Source organism: Triturus cristatus, chromosome 1_1 (genome assembly GCF_964204655.1).
Source record: "Triturus cristatus chromosome 1_1, aTriCri1.1, whole genome shotgun sequence".
In the NCBI taxonomy this organism is placed as follows: domain Eukaryota; kingdom Metazoa; phylum Chordata; class Amphibia; order Caudata; family Salamandridae; genus Triturus; species Triturus cristatus.
This window is the reverse complement of record NC_140579.1, coordinates 410,885,366-410,901,705: the sequence shown is the minus strand read 5'-3', so window position 1 is coordinate 410,901,705 and position 16,340 is coordinate 410,885,366.

Sequence of the window (16,340 nt, the reverse complement as noted above, 5' to 3'; positions counted from 1 at the left end):
TGCTTAAGAGGGAGAGAACCAGATCAGCAGAGCTGCTGTAGAGCCAGAGAAACAAGGTCAGCAGAGCTGCTTTAGAGGGAGAGAACCAGGTCAGCAGAGCTGTTTTAGAGCCAGAGAAACCAGGTCAGCAGAGCTGCTTTAGAGGGAGAGAACCAGGTCAGCAGAGCTGTTTTAGAGCCAGAGAATTGGGTCAGCAGAGCCGCTGTAGAGACAGAGAACCAGGTCAGCAGAGCTGCTTTAGAGCCAGAGAACCAGGTCAGCAGAGCTGCTTTAGAGGGAGAGAACCAGATCAGCAGAGCTGCTGTAGAGCCAGAGAAACATGTCAGCAGAGCTGCTGTAGAGCCAGAGAACTACGTCAGCAGAGGTGTTTTAGAGCCAGACAACCAGGTCAGTAGAGCTGCTCTAGAGCCAGAGAAAAAGGTCAGCGGAGCTGCTTTAGACCCAGACGAACAGGTCAGCAGAACGGCTCTAGACCCTAAGAACGAGGTCAGCAGAGCTGCTTTAGAGGAAGAGAACCACGTAAGCAGAGCCGCTTTAGAGCCAGAGAACCAGGTCAGTAGAGCTGCTCTAGACCCTAAGAACCAGGTCAGCAGAGGTGCTCTAGAGTCAAAGAACCAGGTCAGCAGAGCTGCTCTAGACCCTAAGAACCAGGTCAGCAGAGGTGCTCTAGAGCCAAAGAACCAGGTCAGCAGAGCTGCTCTAGAGCTATAAGAACCAGGTCAGCAGAGCTGTTTTAATGCCAGAGAACCAGGTCAGCAGAGCTGCTCTAGAACCTAAGAACCAGGTCAGCAGAGCTGATTTAGAGCCATAGAACTAGGTCAGCAGAGCTGCTCTAGAGCCTAAGAACGTGGGGCCATATTATCAAGGAACGGCGATAAGCTTATCGCCGCTTTAGCGGCAGGACACTGCTGCTAAAGCGGCGATAATGAGCTTGATAATATTCCCTTGTGAATTCCCATAGAAGCCCAGGTTCTGGTGAGAACCTGGGCTTCTATGGGAATTCACAAGGGCATATTATCAAGCCCATTATCACCGCTTTAGCGTCAGTTTCCTGGCGATAATGTTATTGCCGTTCCTTGATAATATGGCCCCAGGTCAGCAAAGCTGCCCTTGAGCCAGAGAACCAGGTCAGCAGAGCCACTTTAGAGCCAGAGAACCAGATCAGCAAAGCCGCTTTAGAGCCAGAGAACTAGGTCAGCAGAGCTGCTCTAGAGCCTAAGAACCAGGTCAGCAGAGCTACTCTAGAGGCAGAGAAGCAGGTCAGCAGAGCTGCTTTAGAGCGAGAGAACCAGGTCAGCAGAGCTGCTTTAGAGCCATAGAACCAGGTCAGCAGAGCTGCTTTAGAGCCAGAGAAAGAGTTCAGCAGAGCTGTTGTAGAGCCAGAGAACAATGTCAGCAGAGCTGCTGTAGAGCCAGAGAACCAGGTCAGCAGAGGTGCTTTAGAGCCAGAGAACCAGGTCAGCAGAGCTGCTTTAGATCCAGAGAACCAGGTCAGCAGGGCCGTTGCAGAGCCAGAGAACCAGGTCAGCAGAGCTGCCATAGAGCCTAAGAACCATGTCAGCAGAGGTGCTCTAGAGCCAGAGAACAGTTCAGCAGAGCTGCTGTAGAGCTAGAGAACCAGGTCCGCAGAGCTGCTCTAGAGCCAGAGAACCAAATCAGCAGAGCTGCTTTAGAGGGAGAGAACCAGGTCAGCAGAGCCGCTTTAGAGCCAGAGAACCAGGTCAGCAGAGCCGCTTTATAGCCAGAGATCCAGGTCAGCAGAGCCGCTTTAGAGCCAGACAACTAGGTCATCAGAGCTGCTCTAGAGCCTAAAAATCAGGTCAGCAGAGTTGCTGTATAGCCAGTGAACCAAGTCAGCAGAGCTGCTGTAGAGCTAGAGAACCAGGTCAGCAGAGCTGCTTTAGACCCATAGAACCAAGTCAGCAGAGCTGCTTTAGAGCCAGAGGACCATGTCTGCAGAGCCGTTGTAGAGCCAGAAAACCATGTCAGCAGAGCTGCTCTAGACCCTAAGAACCAGGTCAGCAGAGGTGCTCTAGAGCCAAAGAACCCGGTCAGCAGAGGTGCTCTAGAGCCAGAGAACCACGTCAGCAGAGCCTCTTTAGAACCAGAGAACCAGGTAAGCAGAGTCACTTTAGAGCCAGAGAACCAGGACAGCAGAGCTGCTCTTGAGCCAGAGAACCAGGTCAGCAGAGCCGCTTTAGACCCAGAGAACCAGGTCAGCAGATCCGCTTTAGAGCCAGAGAACTAGGTCAGCAACACTGCCCTAGAGCCTAAGAACCAGGTCAGCAGAGCTGCTTTAGAGCCATAGAACCAGGTCAGCGGAGCTGCTCTAGAGCCTAAGAACCAGGTCAGCAGAGCTGCTCTAGAGCCAGAGAACCAGGTCAGCAGAGGTGCTTTAGAGCCAGAGAACCAGGTCAGCAGAGCTGCTTTAGATCCAGAGAACCAGGTCAGCAGGGCCGTTGCAGAGCCAGAGAACCAGGTCAGCAGAGCTGCCATAGAGCCTAAGAACCATGTCAGCAGAGGTGCTCTAGAGCCAGAGAACAGTTCAGCAGAGCTGCTGTAGAGCTAGAGAACCAGGTCCGCAGAGCTGCTCTAGAGCCAGAGAACCAGGTCAGCAGAGCTGCTTTAGAGGGAGAGAACCAGGTCAGCAGAGCCGCTTTAGAGCCAGAGAACCAGGTCAGCAGAGCCGCTTTATAGCCAGAGATCCAGGTCAGCAGAGCCGCTTTAGAGCCAGACAACTAGGTCATCAGAGCTGCTCTAGAGCCTAAGAATCAGGTCAGCAGAGTTGCTGTAGAGCCAGTGAACCAGGTCAGTAGAGCTGCTGTAGAGCCAGAGAACCAGGTCAGCAGAGCTGCTTTAGAGCCAGACGACCAGGTCAGCAGAGCCGTTGTAGAGCCAGAGAACCAGGTCAGCAAAGCTGCTCTAGAGCCATAGAACCAGGTCAGCAGAGCTGCTTTAGAGCCATAGAACCAGGTCAGCAGAGCAGCTTTAGAGCCAGAGAAACAGGTCAGCAGAGCTGTTGTAGAGCCAGAGAACAATGTCAGCAGAGCTGCTGTAGAGCCAGAGAACCAGGTCAGCAGAGGTGCTTTAGAGCCAGAGAACCAGGTCAGCAGAGCTGCTTTAGATCCAGAGAACCAGGTCAGCAGGGCCGTTGCAGAGCCAGAGAACCAGGTCAGCAGAGCTGCCATAGAGCCTAAGAACCATGTCAGCAGAGCTGCTCTAGAGCCAGAGAACAGTTCAGCAGAGCTGCTGTAGAGCTAGAGAACCAGGTCCACAGAGCTGCTATAGAGCCAGAGAACCAGGTCAGCAGAGCTGCTTTAGAGGGAGAGAACCAGGTCAGCAGAGCCACTTTAGAGCCAGAGAACCAGGTCAGCAGAGCCGGTTTATAGCCAGAGATCCAGGTCAGCAGAGCCGCTTTAGAGCCAGACAACTAGGTCATCAGAGCTGCTCTAGAGCCTAAGAATCAGGTCAGCAGAGTTGCTGTAGAGCCAGTGAACCAAGTCAGCAGAGCTGCTGTAGAGCTAGAGAACCAGGTCAGCAGAGCTGCTTTAGACCCATAGAACCAGGTCAGCAGAGCTGCTTTAGTGCCAGAGGACCATGTCTGCAGAGCCGTTGTAGAGCCAGAAAACCATGTCAGCAGAGCTGCTCTAGACCCTAAGAACCAGGTCAGCAGAGGTGCTCTAGAGCCAAAGAACCCGGTCAGCAGAGGTGCTCTAGAGCCAGAGAACCACGTCAGCAGAGCCACTTTAGAACCAGAGAACCAGGTAAGCAGAGTCACTTTAGAGCCAGAGAACCAGGGCAGCAGAGCTGCTCTTGAGCCAGAGAACCAGGTCAGCAGAGCCGCTTTAGAGCCAGAGAACCAGGTCAGCAGAGCGGCTTTAGAGCCAGAGAACTAGGTCAGCAACACTGCTCTAGAGCCTAAGAACCAGGTCAGCAGAGCTGCTTTAGAGCCATAGAACCAGGTCAGCAGAGCTGCTCTAGAGCCTAAGAACCAGGTCAGCAGAGCTGCTCTAGAGCCAGAGAACCAGGTCAGCAGAGCTGCTGTAGAGCCAGAGAAACCAGGTCAGCAGAGCTGCTTTAGAGGGAATGAACCAGGTCAGCAGAGCTGTTTTAGAGCCAGAGAACCAGGTCAGCAGAGCTGCTTTAGAGCCAGAGAACCAGGTCAGCAGAGATGCTCTAGAGCCTAAGAACCAAGTCAGCAAAGCTGCTCTAGAGGCAGAGAACCCACTCAGCAGAGCTGCTTTTGAGCCAGAGAAACCAGGTCAGCAGAGCTGCTTTTGAGCCAGAGAACCAGGTCAGCAGATCTGCTTTAGAGCCAGAGAACCAGATCAGCAGAGATGCTCTAGAGCCTAAGAACCAAGTCAGCAAAGCTGCTCTAGAGGCAGAGAGCCCAGTCATCAGAGCTGCTTTTGAGCCAGAGAAACCAGGTCAGCAGAGCTGCTTTTGAGCCAGAGAACCAGGCCAGCAGAGCTGCTTTAGAGCCAGAGAACCAGATCAGCAGAGCTGCTCTAGAGCCTAAGAACCAAGTCAGCAGAGCTGCTCTAGAGCCAGAGAACCAGGTCAGCAAAGCTACTTTAGAGGGAGAGAACCAGGTCAGCAGAGCCGCTTTAGAGCCAGAGAACCAGGTCAGCAGAGCTGCTTTAGAGGCAGAGAACCCGGTCAGCAGAGCTGCTTTTGAGCCAGAGAAACCAGGTCAGCAGAGCTGCTTTTGAGCCAGAGAACCAGGTCAGCAGAGCTGCTTTAGAGCCAGAGAACCAGATCAGCAGAGCTGCTCTAGAGCCTAAGAACCAAGTCAGCAGAGCTGCTCTAGAGCCAGAGAACCAGGTCAGCAAAGCTACTTTAGAGCCAGAGAACCAGGTCAGCAGAGCCGCTTTAGAGCCAGAGAACCAGGTCAGCAGAGCCGATTTAGAGCCAGGAACCAGGTCAGCAGATCCGCTCTAGAGCCAGAGAACAAGGTCAGCAGAGCCACTCCAGGGCCAGAGAACCAGGTCAGCAGAGCCGCTTTAGAGCCAGAGAACCAGGTCAGCAGAGCTGCTCTATAGCCTAGGAACCAGGTCAGCAGAGCTGCTCTAGAGCCAGAGAACCAGGTCATCAGAGCTGCTGCAGAGCCAGAGAAACCAGGTCAGCAGAGCTGCTTTTGAGCCAGAGAACCAGGTCAGCAGAGCTGCTTTAGAGCCAGAGAACCAGATCAGCAGAGCTGCTCTAGAGCCTAAGAACCAAGTCAGCAGAGCTGCTCTAGAGCCAGAGAACCAGGTCAGCAAAGCTACTTTAGAGCCAGAGAACCAGGTCAGCAGAGCCATTGTAGAGACAGACAACCAGGTAAGCAGAGCTGCTCTAGAGCCAGAGAACCAGGTCAGCAGAGCTGCTTTAGAGGCAGAGAACCATGTAAGCAGAGCCGCTTTAGAGCCAGAGAACCAGGTCAGCAGAGCCGCTTTAGAGCCAGAGAACCAGGACAGCAGAGCCGCTCTAGAGCTTAAGAACCAGGTCAGCAGAGCTGCTCTAGAGGCAGAGAACCAGGTCAGCAGAGCTGTTGTAGAGCCAGAGAAACGTGTCAGCAGAGCTGCTGTAGAGCCAGAGAACTAGGTCAGCAGAGGTGTTTTAGAGCCAGAGAACCAGGTCAGCAGAGCTGCTCTAGAGCCAGAGAACCAGGTCAACGGAGCTGCTTTAGAGGGAGAGAACCAGGTCAGCAGAGCCGCTTTACAGCCAGAGAACCAGGTCAGCAGAGCCGCTTTATAATCAGAGAACCAGGTCAGCAGTGCCGCTTTGCAGCCAAACAACCAAGTCAGCAGAGCTGCTCTAGAGCGTAACAACCAGGTCAGAAGAGCTGCTCTAGAGCCAGAGAACCAGGCCAGTAGAGCTGCTTTAAACCCAGAGGACCAGGTCAGCAGAGCTGCTCTAGACCCTAAAAACCAGGTCAGCAGAGATGCTCTAGAGCCAAAGAACCGGGTCAGCAGAGCTGCTTTAGAGCCAGAGAAACAGGTCAGCAGAGCCGTTGTAGAGCCAGAGAAGCACGTCAGCAGAGCTGCTGTAGAGCCAGAGAACCAGGTCAGCAGAGCTGCTTGAGAGCCAGAGAACCAGGTCAGCAGAGCTGCTATAGAGCCATAGAACCAGGTCAGCAGAGCGGCTTTGGAGCCAGAGAACCAGGTCAGCAGAGCTGCTTTAGAGGGAGAGAACCAGATCAGCAGAGCTGCTGTAGAGCCAGAGAAACCAGGTCAGCAGAGCTGCTTTAGAGGGAGAGAACCAGGTCAGCAGAGCTGCTTTAGAGCCAGAGAACTGGGTCAGCAGAGCCTCTGTAGAGACAGAGAACCAGGTCAGCAGAGCGGCTTTGGAGCCAGAGAACCAGGTCAGCAGAGCTGCTTTAGAGGGAGAGAACCAGATCAGCAGAGCTGCTGTAGAGCCAGAGAAACCAGGTCAGCAGAGTTGCTTTAGAGGGAGAGAACCAGGTCAGCAGAGCTGTTTTAGAGCCAGAGAACTGGGTCAGCAGAGCCGCTGTAGAGACAGAGAACCAGATCAGCAGAGCTGCTTTAGAGCCAGAGAACCAGGTCAGCAGAGCTGCTTTAGAGCCAGAGAACCAGGTCAGCAGAGCTGCTATAGAGCCATAGAACCAGGTCCGCACAGCGGCTTTAGAGCCAGAAAACCAGGTCAGCAGAGCTGCTTTAGAGGGAGAGAACAAGATCAGCAGAGCTGCTGTAGAGCCAGAGAAACCAGGTCAGCAGAGCTGCTTTAGAGAGAGAGAACCAGGTCAGTAGAGCTGCTTTAGAGCCAGAGAACTGGGTCAGCAGAGCCGCTGTAGAGACAGAGAACCAGATCAGCAGAGCTGCTTTAGAGCGAGAGAACCAGGTCAGCAGAGCTGCTCTAGAGCCAGAGAAACAGGTCAGCAGAGCTGCTTTAGAGCCATAGAACTAGGTCAGCAGAGCTGCTTTAGAGCCAGAGAACCAGGTCAGCAGAGCCGTTGTAGAGCCAGAGAACCAGGTCAGCAGAGCTGCTCTAGAGCCAGAGAACCAGGTCAGCAGAGCTGCCCTAGAGCCAGAGAACCAGGTCAGCAAAGCCGCTCTAGAGCCAGAGAAGCAGGTCAGCAGAGTTGCTTTAGAGCCATAGAACCAGGTCAGCAGAGCTACTCTAGAGGCAGAGAGCAATGTCAGCAGAGCTGTTGTAGAGTCAGAGAACAATGTCAGCAGAGCTGCTGTAGAGCCAGAGAACCAGGTCATCAGAGGTGCTTTAGAGCCAGAGAACCAGGTCAGCAGAGCTGCTTTTGAGCCAGAGAACCAGGTCATCAGAGCTGCTTTAGAGCCAGAGAACCAGATCAGCAGAGCTGCTCTAGAGCCTAAGAACCAAGTCAGCAGTGCTGCTCTAGAGCCAGAGAACCAGGTCAGCAAAGCTGCTTTAGAGCCAGAGAACCAGGTCAGCAGAGCCGCTTTAGGGCCAGAGAACCAGGTCAGCAGAGCCGATTTAGAGCCAGGAACCAGATCAGCAGATCCGCTCTAGAGCCAGAGAACAAGGTCAGCAGAGCCACTCCAGGGCCAGAGAACCAGGTCAGCAGAGCCGCTTTAGAGCCAGAGAACCAGGTCAGCACAGCTGCTCTAGAGCCTAGGAACCAGGTCAGCAGAGCTGCTCTAGAGCCAGAGAACCAGGTCAGCAGATCTGCTGCAGAGCAAGAGAACCAGGTCAGCAGAGCCATTGTAGAGACAGAGAACCAGGTCAGCAGAGCCACTTTAGAGCCAGAGAACCAGGTCAGCAGAGCCGCTTTAGAGCCAGAGAACCAGAACAGCAGAGCCGCTCTAGAGCTTAAGAACCAGGTCAGCAGAGCTGCTTTAGAGGCAGAGAACCAGGTCAGCAGAGCTGTTGTAGAGCCAGAGAAACATGTCAGCAGAGCTGCTGTAGAGCCAGAGAACTAGGTCAGCAGAGGTGTTTTAGAGCCAGAGAACCAGGTCAGCAGAGCTGCTCTAGAGCCAGAGAAAAAGGTCAGCGGAGCTGCTTTAGAGCCAGTCGACCAGGTCAGCAGAACTGCTCTAGAGCCAGAGAACTGGGTCAGCAGTGCCGCTGTAGAGACAGAGAACCAGATCAGCAGAGCTGCTTTAGAGCCTAAGAACCAAGTCAGCAGAGCTGCTCTAGAGCCAGAGAACCAGGTCAGCAAAGCTGCTTTAGAGCCAGAGAACCAGGTCAGCAGAGCCGCTTTAGAGCCAGAGAACCAGGTCAGCAGAGCCGATTTAGAGCCAGGAACCAGGTCAGCAGATTCGCTCTAGAGCCAGAGAACAAGGTCAGCAGAGCCACTCCAGGGCCAGAGAACAAGGTCAGCAGAGCCACTCCAGGGCCAGAGAACCAGGTCAGCAGAGCGGCTTTAGAGCCAGAGAACTAGGTCAGCAACACTGCTCTAGAGCCTAAGAACCAGGTCAGCAGAGCTGCTTTAGAGCCATAGAACCAGGTCAGCAGAGCTGCTCTAGAGCTATAAGAACCAGGTCAGCAGATCCACTCTAGAGCCAGAGAACAAGGTCAGCAGAGCCACTCCAGGGCCAGAGAACCAGGTCAGCAGAGCCGCTTTAGAGCCAGAGAACCAGGTCAGCGCAGCTGCTCTAGAGCCTAGGAACCAGGTCAGCAGAGCTGCTCTAGAGCCAGAGAACCAGGTCAGCAGATCTGCTGCAGAGCAAGAGAACCAGGTCAGCAGAGCCATTGTATAGACAAAGAACCAGGTCAGCAGAGCTGCTCTAGAGCCAGAGAACCAGGTCAGCAGAGCTGCTTTAGAGGAAGAGAACCACGTAAGCAGAGCCGCTTTAGAGCCAGAGAACCAGGACAGCAGAGCCGCTCTAGAGCTTAAGAACCAGGTCAGCAGAGCTGCTTTAGAGGCAGAGAACCAGGTCAGCAGAGCTGTTGTAGAGCCAGAGAAACATGTCAGCAGAGCTGCTGTAGAGCCAGAGAACTAGGTCAGCAGAGGTGTTTTAGAGCCAGAGAACCAGGTCAGCAGAGCTGCTTTAGAGCCAGAGAACCATGTCAGCAGAGCTGCTATAGAGCCATAGAACCATGTCAGCAGAGCGGCTTTAGAGCCAGAGAACCAAGTCAGCAGAGCTGCTTTAGAGGGAGAGAACCAGATCAGCAGAGCTGCTGTAGAGCCACAGAACCAGGTCAGCAGAGCTGTTGTAGAGCCAGAGAAACATGTCAGCAGAGCTGCTGTAGAGCCAGAGAACCAGGTCAGCAGAGCTGCTCTAGAGCCAGAGAACCAGGTAAGCAGAGCTGCCCTAGAGCCAGAGAACCAGGTCAGCAAAGCCGCTCTAGAGCCTAAGAACCAGGTCAGCAGAGCTGCTCTAGAGCCAGAGAACCAGGTCAGCAGAGCTGCTTTAGAGCCATAGAACCAGGTCAACAGAGCTACTCTAGAGGCAGAGAGCAATGTCATCAGAGCTGTTGTAGAGTCAGAGAACAATGTCAGCAGAGCTGCTGTAGAGCCAGAGAACCAGGTCAGCAGAGGTGCTTTAGAGCCAGAGAACCAGGTCAGCAGAGCTGCTTTAGAGTCAGAGAACCAGATCAGCAGAACTGTTCTAGAGCCTAAGAACCAAGTCAGCAGAGCTGCTCTAGAGCCAGAGAACCAGGTCAGCAAAGCTGCTTTAGAGCCAGAGAACCAGGTCAGCAGAGCCGCTTTAGAGCCAGAGAACCAGGTCAGCAGAGCCGATTTAGAGCCAGGAACCAGGTCAGCAGATCCGCTCTAGAGCCAGAGAACAAGGTCAGCAGAGCCACTCCAGGGCCAGAGCACCAGGTCAGCAGAGCCGCTTTAGAGCCAGAGAACCAGGTCAGCACAGCTGCTCTAGAGCCTAGGAACCAGGTCAGCAGAGCTGCTCTAGAGCCAGAGAAACATGTCAGCAGATCTGCTGCAGAGCAAGAGAACCAGGTCAGCAGAGCCATTGTAGAGACAGAGAACCAGGTCAGCAGAGATGCTCTAGAGCCAGAGAACCAGGTCAGCAGAGCTGCTTTAGAGGAAGAGAACCACGTAAGCAGAGCCGCTTTAGAGCCAGAGAACCAGGTCAGCAGAGCCTCTTTAGAGCCAGAGAACCAGGACAGCAGAGCCGCTCTAGAGCTTAAGAACCAGGTCAGCAGAGCTGCTTTAGAGGCAGAGAACCAGGTCAGCAGAGCTGTTGTAGAGCCAGAGAAACATGTCAGCAGAGCTGCTGTAGAGCCAGAGAACTAGGTCAGCAGAGGTGTTTTAGAGCCAGACAACCAGGTCAGTAGAGCTGCTCTAGAGCCAGAGAAAAAGGTCAGCGGAGCTGCTTTAGACCCAGACGACCAGGTCAGCAGAACTGCTCTAGACCCTAAGAACCAGGTCAGCAGAGCTGCTTTAGAGGAAGAGAACCACGTAAGCAGAGCCGCTTTAGAGCCAGAGAACCAGGTCAGTAGAGCTGCTCTAGACCCTAAGAACCAGGTCAGCAGAGGTGCTCTAGAGTCAAAGAACCAGGTCAGCAGAGCTGCTCTAGACCCTAAGAACCAGGTCAGCAGAGGTGCTCTAGAGCCAAAGAACCAGGTCAGCAGAGCTGCTCTAGAGCTATAAGAACCAGGTCAGCAGAGCTGTTTTAATGCCAGAGAACCACGTAAGCAGAGCCACTTTAGAGCCAGAGAACCAGGTCAGCAGAGCCGCTTTAGAACCAGAGAACCAGGACAACAGAGCCGCTCTAGAGCTTAAGAACCAGGTCAGCAGAGCTGCTCTAGGGGCAGAGAACCAGGTCAGCAGAGCTGTTGTAGAGCCAGAGAAACATGTCAGCAGAGCTGCTGTAGAGCCAGAGAACTAGGTCAGCAGAGGTGTTTTAGAGCCAGAGAACCAGGTCAGCAGAGCTGCTCTAGAGCCAGAGAACCAGGTCAACGGAGCTGCTTTAGAGGGAGAGAACCAGGTCAGCAGAGACGCTTTACAGCCAGAGAATCAGGTCAGCAGAGCCGCTTTATAATCAGAGAACCAGGTCAGCAGTGCCGCTTTGCAGCCAAACAACCAAGTCAGCAGAGCTGCTCTAGAGCGTAACAACCAGGTCAGAAGAGCTGCTCTAGAGCCAGAGAACCAGGCCAGTAGAGCTGCTTTAGACCCAGAGGACCAGGTCAGCAGAGCTGCTCTAGACCCTAAGAACCAGGTCAGCAGAGATGCTCTAGAGCCAGAGAACCAGGTCAGCAGAGCTGCTTTAGAGCCAGAGAACCAGGTCAGCAGAGCCGTTGTAGAGCCAGAGAAGCACGTCAGCAGAGCTGCTGTAGAGCCAGAGAACCAGGGCAGCAGAGCTGCTTGAGAGCCAGAGAACCAGGTCAGCAGAGCTGCTATAGAGCCATAGAACCAGGTCAGCAGAGCGGCTTTGGAACCAGAGAACCAGATCAGCAGAGCTGCTTTAGAGCCAGAGAAACCAGGTCAGCAGAGCTGCTTTAGAGGGAGAGAACCAGGTCAGCAGAGGTGCTTTAGAGCCAGAGAACTGGGTCAGCAGAGCCGCTGTAGAGACAGAGAACCAGGTCAGCAGAGCAGCTTTGGAGCCAGAGCACCAGGTCAGCAGAGCTGCTTTAGAGGGAGAGAACCAGATCAGCAGAGCTGCTGTAGAGCCAGAGAAACCAGGTCAGCAGAGCTGCTTTAGAGGGAGAGAACCAGGTCAGCAGAGCTGTTTTAGAGCCAGAGAACTGGGTCAGCAGAGCCGCTGTAGAGACAGAGAACCAGATCAGCAGAGCTGCTTTAGAGCCAAAGAACCAGGTCAGCAGAGCTGCTTTAGAGCCAGAGAACCAGGTCAGCAGAGCTGCTTTAGAGGGAGAGAACCAGATCAGCAGAGCTGCTGTAGAGCCAGAGAACCAGGTCAGCAGAGCTGCTTTAGATCCAGAGAACCAGGTCAGCAGGGCCGTTGCAGAGCCAGAGAACCAGGTCAGCAGAGCTGCCATAGAGCCTAAGAACCATATCAGCAGAGGTGCTCTAGAGCCAGAGAACAGTTCAGCAGAGCTGCTGTAGAGCTAGAGAACCAGGTCCGCAGAGCTGCTCTAGAGCCAGAGAACCAGGTCAGCAGAGCTGCTTTAGAGGGAGAGAACCAGGTCAGCAGAGCCGCTTTAGAGCCAGAGAACCAGGTCAGCAGAGCCGCTTTAGAGCCAGACAACTAGGTCATCAGAGCTGCTCTAGAGCCTAAAAATCAGGTCAGCAGAGTTGCTGTAGAGCCAGTGAACCAAGTCAGCAGAGCTGCTGTAGAGCTAGAGAACCAGGTCAGCAGAGCTGCTTTAGACCCATAGAACCAAGTCAGCAGAGCTGCTTTAGAGCCAGAGGACCATGTCTGCAGAGCCGTTGTAGAGCCAGAAAACCATGTCAGCAGAGCTGCTCTAGACCCTAAGAACCAGGTCAGCAGAGGTGCTCTAGAGCCAAAGAACCCGGTCAGCAGAGGTGCTCTAGAGCCAGAGAACCACGTCAGCAGAGCCTCTTTAGAACCAGAGAACCAGGTAAGCAGAGTCACTTTAGAGCCAGAGAACCAGGACAGCAGAGCTGCTCTTGAGCCAGAGAACCAGGTCAGCAGAGCTGCTGTAGAGCCAGAGAACTAGGTCAGCAGAGGTGTTTTAGAGCCAGACAACCAGGTCAGTAGAGCTGCTCTAGAGCCAGAGAAAAAGGTCAGCGGAGCTGCTTTAGACCCAGACGACCAGGTCAGCAGAACTGCTCTAGACCCTAAGAACCAGGTCAGCAGAGCTGCTTTAGAGGAAGAGAACCACGTAAGCAGAGCCGCTTTAGAGCCAGAGAACCAGGTCAGTAGAGCTGCTCTAGACCCTAAGAACCAGGTCAGCAGAGGTGCTCTAGAGTCAAAGAACCAGGTCAGCAGAGCTGCTCTAGACCCTAAGAACCAGGTCAGCAGAGGTGCTCTAGAGCCAAAGAACCAGGTCAGCAGAGCTGCTCTAGAGCTATAAGAACCAGGTCAGCAGAGCTGTTTTAATGCCAGAGAACCACGTAAGCAGAGCCACTTTAGAGCCAGAGAACCAGGTCAGCAGAGCCGCTTTAGAACCAGAGAACCAGGACAACAGAGCCGCTCTAGAGCTTAAGAACCAGGTCAGCAGAGCTGCTCTAGGGGCAGAGAACCAGGTCAGCAGAGCTGTTGTAGAGCCAGAGAAACATGTCAGCAGAGCTGCTGTAGAGCCAGAGAACTAGGTCAGCAGAGGTGTTTTAGAGCCAGAGAACCAGGTCAGCAGAGCTGCTCTAGAGCCAGAGAACCAGGTCAACGGAGCTGCTTTAGAGGGAGAGAACCAGGTCAGCAGAGACGCTTTACAGCCAGAGAATCAGGTCAGCAGAGCCGCTTTATAATCAGAGAACCAGGTCAGCAGTGCCGCTTTGCAGCCAAACAACCAAGTCAGCAGAGCTGCTCTAGAGCGTAACAACCAGGTCAGAAGAGCTGCTCTAGAGCCAGAGAACCAGGCCAGTAGAGCTGCTTTAGACCCAGAGGACCAGGTCAGCAGAGCTGCTCTAGACCCTAAGAACCAGGTCAGCAGAGATGCTCTAGAGCCAGAGAACCAGGTCAGCAGAGCTGCTTTAGAGCCAGAGAACCAGGTCAGCAGAGCCGTTGTAGAGCCAGAGAAGCACGTCAGCAGAGCTGCTGTAGAGCCAGAGAACCAGGGCAGCAGAGCTGCTTGAGAGCCAGAGAACCAGGTCAGCAGAGCTGCTATAGAGCCATAGAACCAGGTCAGCAGAGCGGCTTTGGAACCAGAGAACCAGATCAGCAGAGCTGCTTTAGAGCCAGAGAAACCAGGTCAGCAGAGCTGCTTTAGAGGGAGAGAACCAGGTCAGCAGAGGTGCTTTAGAGCCAGAGAACTGGGTCAGCAGAGCCGCTGTAGAGACAGAGAACCAGGTCAGCAGAGCAGCTTTGGAGCCAGAGCACCAGGTCAGCAGAGCTGCTTTAGAGGGAGAGAACCAGATCAGCAGAGCTGCTGTAGAGCCAGAGAAACCAGGTCAGCAGAGCTGCTTTAGAGGGAGAGAACCAGGTCAGCAGAGCTGTTTTAGAGCCAGAGAACTGGGTCAGCAGAGCCGCTGTAGAGACAGAGAACCAGATCAGCAGAGCTGCTTTAGAGCCAAAGAACCAGGTCAGCAGAGCTGCTTTAGAGCCAGAGAACCAGGTCAGCAGAGCTGCTTTAGAGGGAGAGAACCAGATCAGCAGAGCTGCTGTAGAGCCAGAGAAACCAGGTCAGCAGAGCTGCTTTAGAGCCATAGAACCAGGTCAGCAGAGCGGCTTTAGAGCCAGAGAACCAGGTCAGCAGAGCCGATTTAGAGCCAGAGAACCAGGTCAGCAGAGCTGTTTTAGAGCCAGAGAACCACGTAAGCAGAGCCGCTGTAGAGCCACATAACCAGGTCAGCAGAGCTGCTTTAGAGCCAGACAACCAGGTCAGCAGGGCCGTTGCAGAGCCAGAGAACCAGGTCAGCAGAGCTGCCATAGAGCCTAAGAACCATGTCAGCAGAGGTGCTCTAGAGCCAGAGAACAGTTCAGCAGAGCTGCTGTAGAGCTAGAGAACCAGGTCCGCAGAGCTGCTCTAGAGCCAGAGAACCAGGTCAGCAGAGCTGCTTTAGAGGGAGAGAACCAGGTCAGCAGAGCCGCTTTAGAGCCAGAGAACCAGGTCAGCAGAGCCGCTTTATAGCCAGAGACCCAGGTCAGCAGAGCCGCTTTAGAGCCAGACAACTAGGTCATCAGAGCTGCTCTAGAGCCTAAAAATCAGGTCAGCAGAGTTGCTGTAGAGCCAGTGAACCAAGTCAGCAGAGCTGCTGTAGAGCTAGAGAACCAGGTCAGCAGAGCTGCTTTAGACCCATAGAACCAGGTCAGCAGAGCTGCTTTAGAGCCAGAGGACCATGTCTGCAGAGCCGTTGTAGAGCCAGAAAACCATGTCAGCAGAGCTGCTCTAGACCCTAAGAACCAGGTCAGCAGAGGTGCTCTAGAGCCAAAGAACCCAGTCAGCAGAGGTGTCCTAGAGCCAGAGAACCACGTCAGCAGAGCCACTTTAGAACCAGAGAACCAGGTAAGCAGAGTCACTTTAGAGCCAGAGAACCAGGACAGCAGAGCTGCTCTTGAGCCAGAGAACCAGGTCAGCAGAGCCGCTTTAGACCCAGAGAACCAGGTCAGCAGAGCCGCTTTAGAGCCAGAGAACTAGGTCAGCAACACTGCTCTAGAGCCTAAGAACCAGGTCAGCAGAGCTGCTTTAGAGCCATAGAACCAGGTCAGCAGAGCTGCTCTAGAGCCTAAGAACCAGGTCAGCAGAGCTGCTCTAGAGCCAGAGAACCAGGTCAGCAGAGCTGCTGTAGAGCCAGAGAAACCAGGTCAGCAGAGCTGCTTTAGAGGGAATGAACCAGGTCAGCAGAAATGTTTTAGAGCCAGAGAACCAGGTCAGCAGAGCTGCTTTAGAGCCAGAGAACCAGGTCAGCAAAGATGCTTTAGAGCCTAAGAACCAAGTCAGCAAAGCTGCTCTAGAGGCAGAGAACCCAGTCAGCAGAGCTGCTTTTGAGCTAGAGAAACCATGTCAGCAGAGCTGCTTTTGAGCCAGAGAACCAGGTCAGCAGATCTGCTTTAGAGCCAGAGAACCAGATCAGCAGAGCTGCTCTAGAGCCTAAGAACCAAGTCAGCAGAGCTGCTCTAGAGCCAGAGAACCAGGTCAGCAGAGCTGCTTTAGAGGGAGAGAACCAGGTCAGCAGAGCTGTTTTAGAGCCAGAGAAACCAGGTCAGCAGAGCTGCTTTAGAGGGAGAGAACCAGGTCAGCAGAGCTGTTTTAGAGCCAGAGAATTGGGTCAGCAGAGCCGCTGTAGAGACAGAGAACCAGGTCAGCAGAGCTGCTTTAGAGCCAGAGAACCAGGTCAGCAGAGCTGCTTTAGAGGGAGAGAACCAGATCAGCAGAGCTGCTGTAGAGCCAGAGAAACATGTCAGCAGAGCTGCTGTAGAGCCAGAGAACTAGGTCAGCAGAGGTGTTTTAGAGCCAGACAACCAGGTCAGTAGAGCTGCTCTAGAGCCAGAGAAAAAGGTCAGCAGAGCTGCTTTAGACCCAGACGAACAGGTCAGCAGAACTGCTCTAGACCCTAAGAACGAGGTCAGCAGAGCTGCTTTAGAGGAAGAGAACCACGTAAGCAGAGCCGCTTTAGAGCCAGAGAACCAGGTCAGTAGAGCTGCTCTAGACCCTAAGAACCAGGTCAGCAGAGGTGCTCTAGAGTCAAAGAACCAGGTCAGCAGAGCTGCTCTAGACCCTAAGAACCAGGTCAGCAGAGGTGCTCTAGAGCCAAAGAACCAGGTCAGCAGAGCTGCTCTAGAGCTATAAGAACCAGGTCAGCAGAGCTGTTTTAATGCCAGAGAACCAGGTCAGCAGAGCTGCTCTAGAACCTAAGAACCAGGTCAGCAGAGCTGATTTAGAGC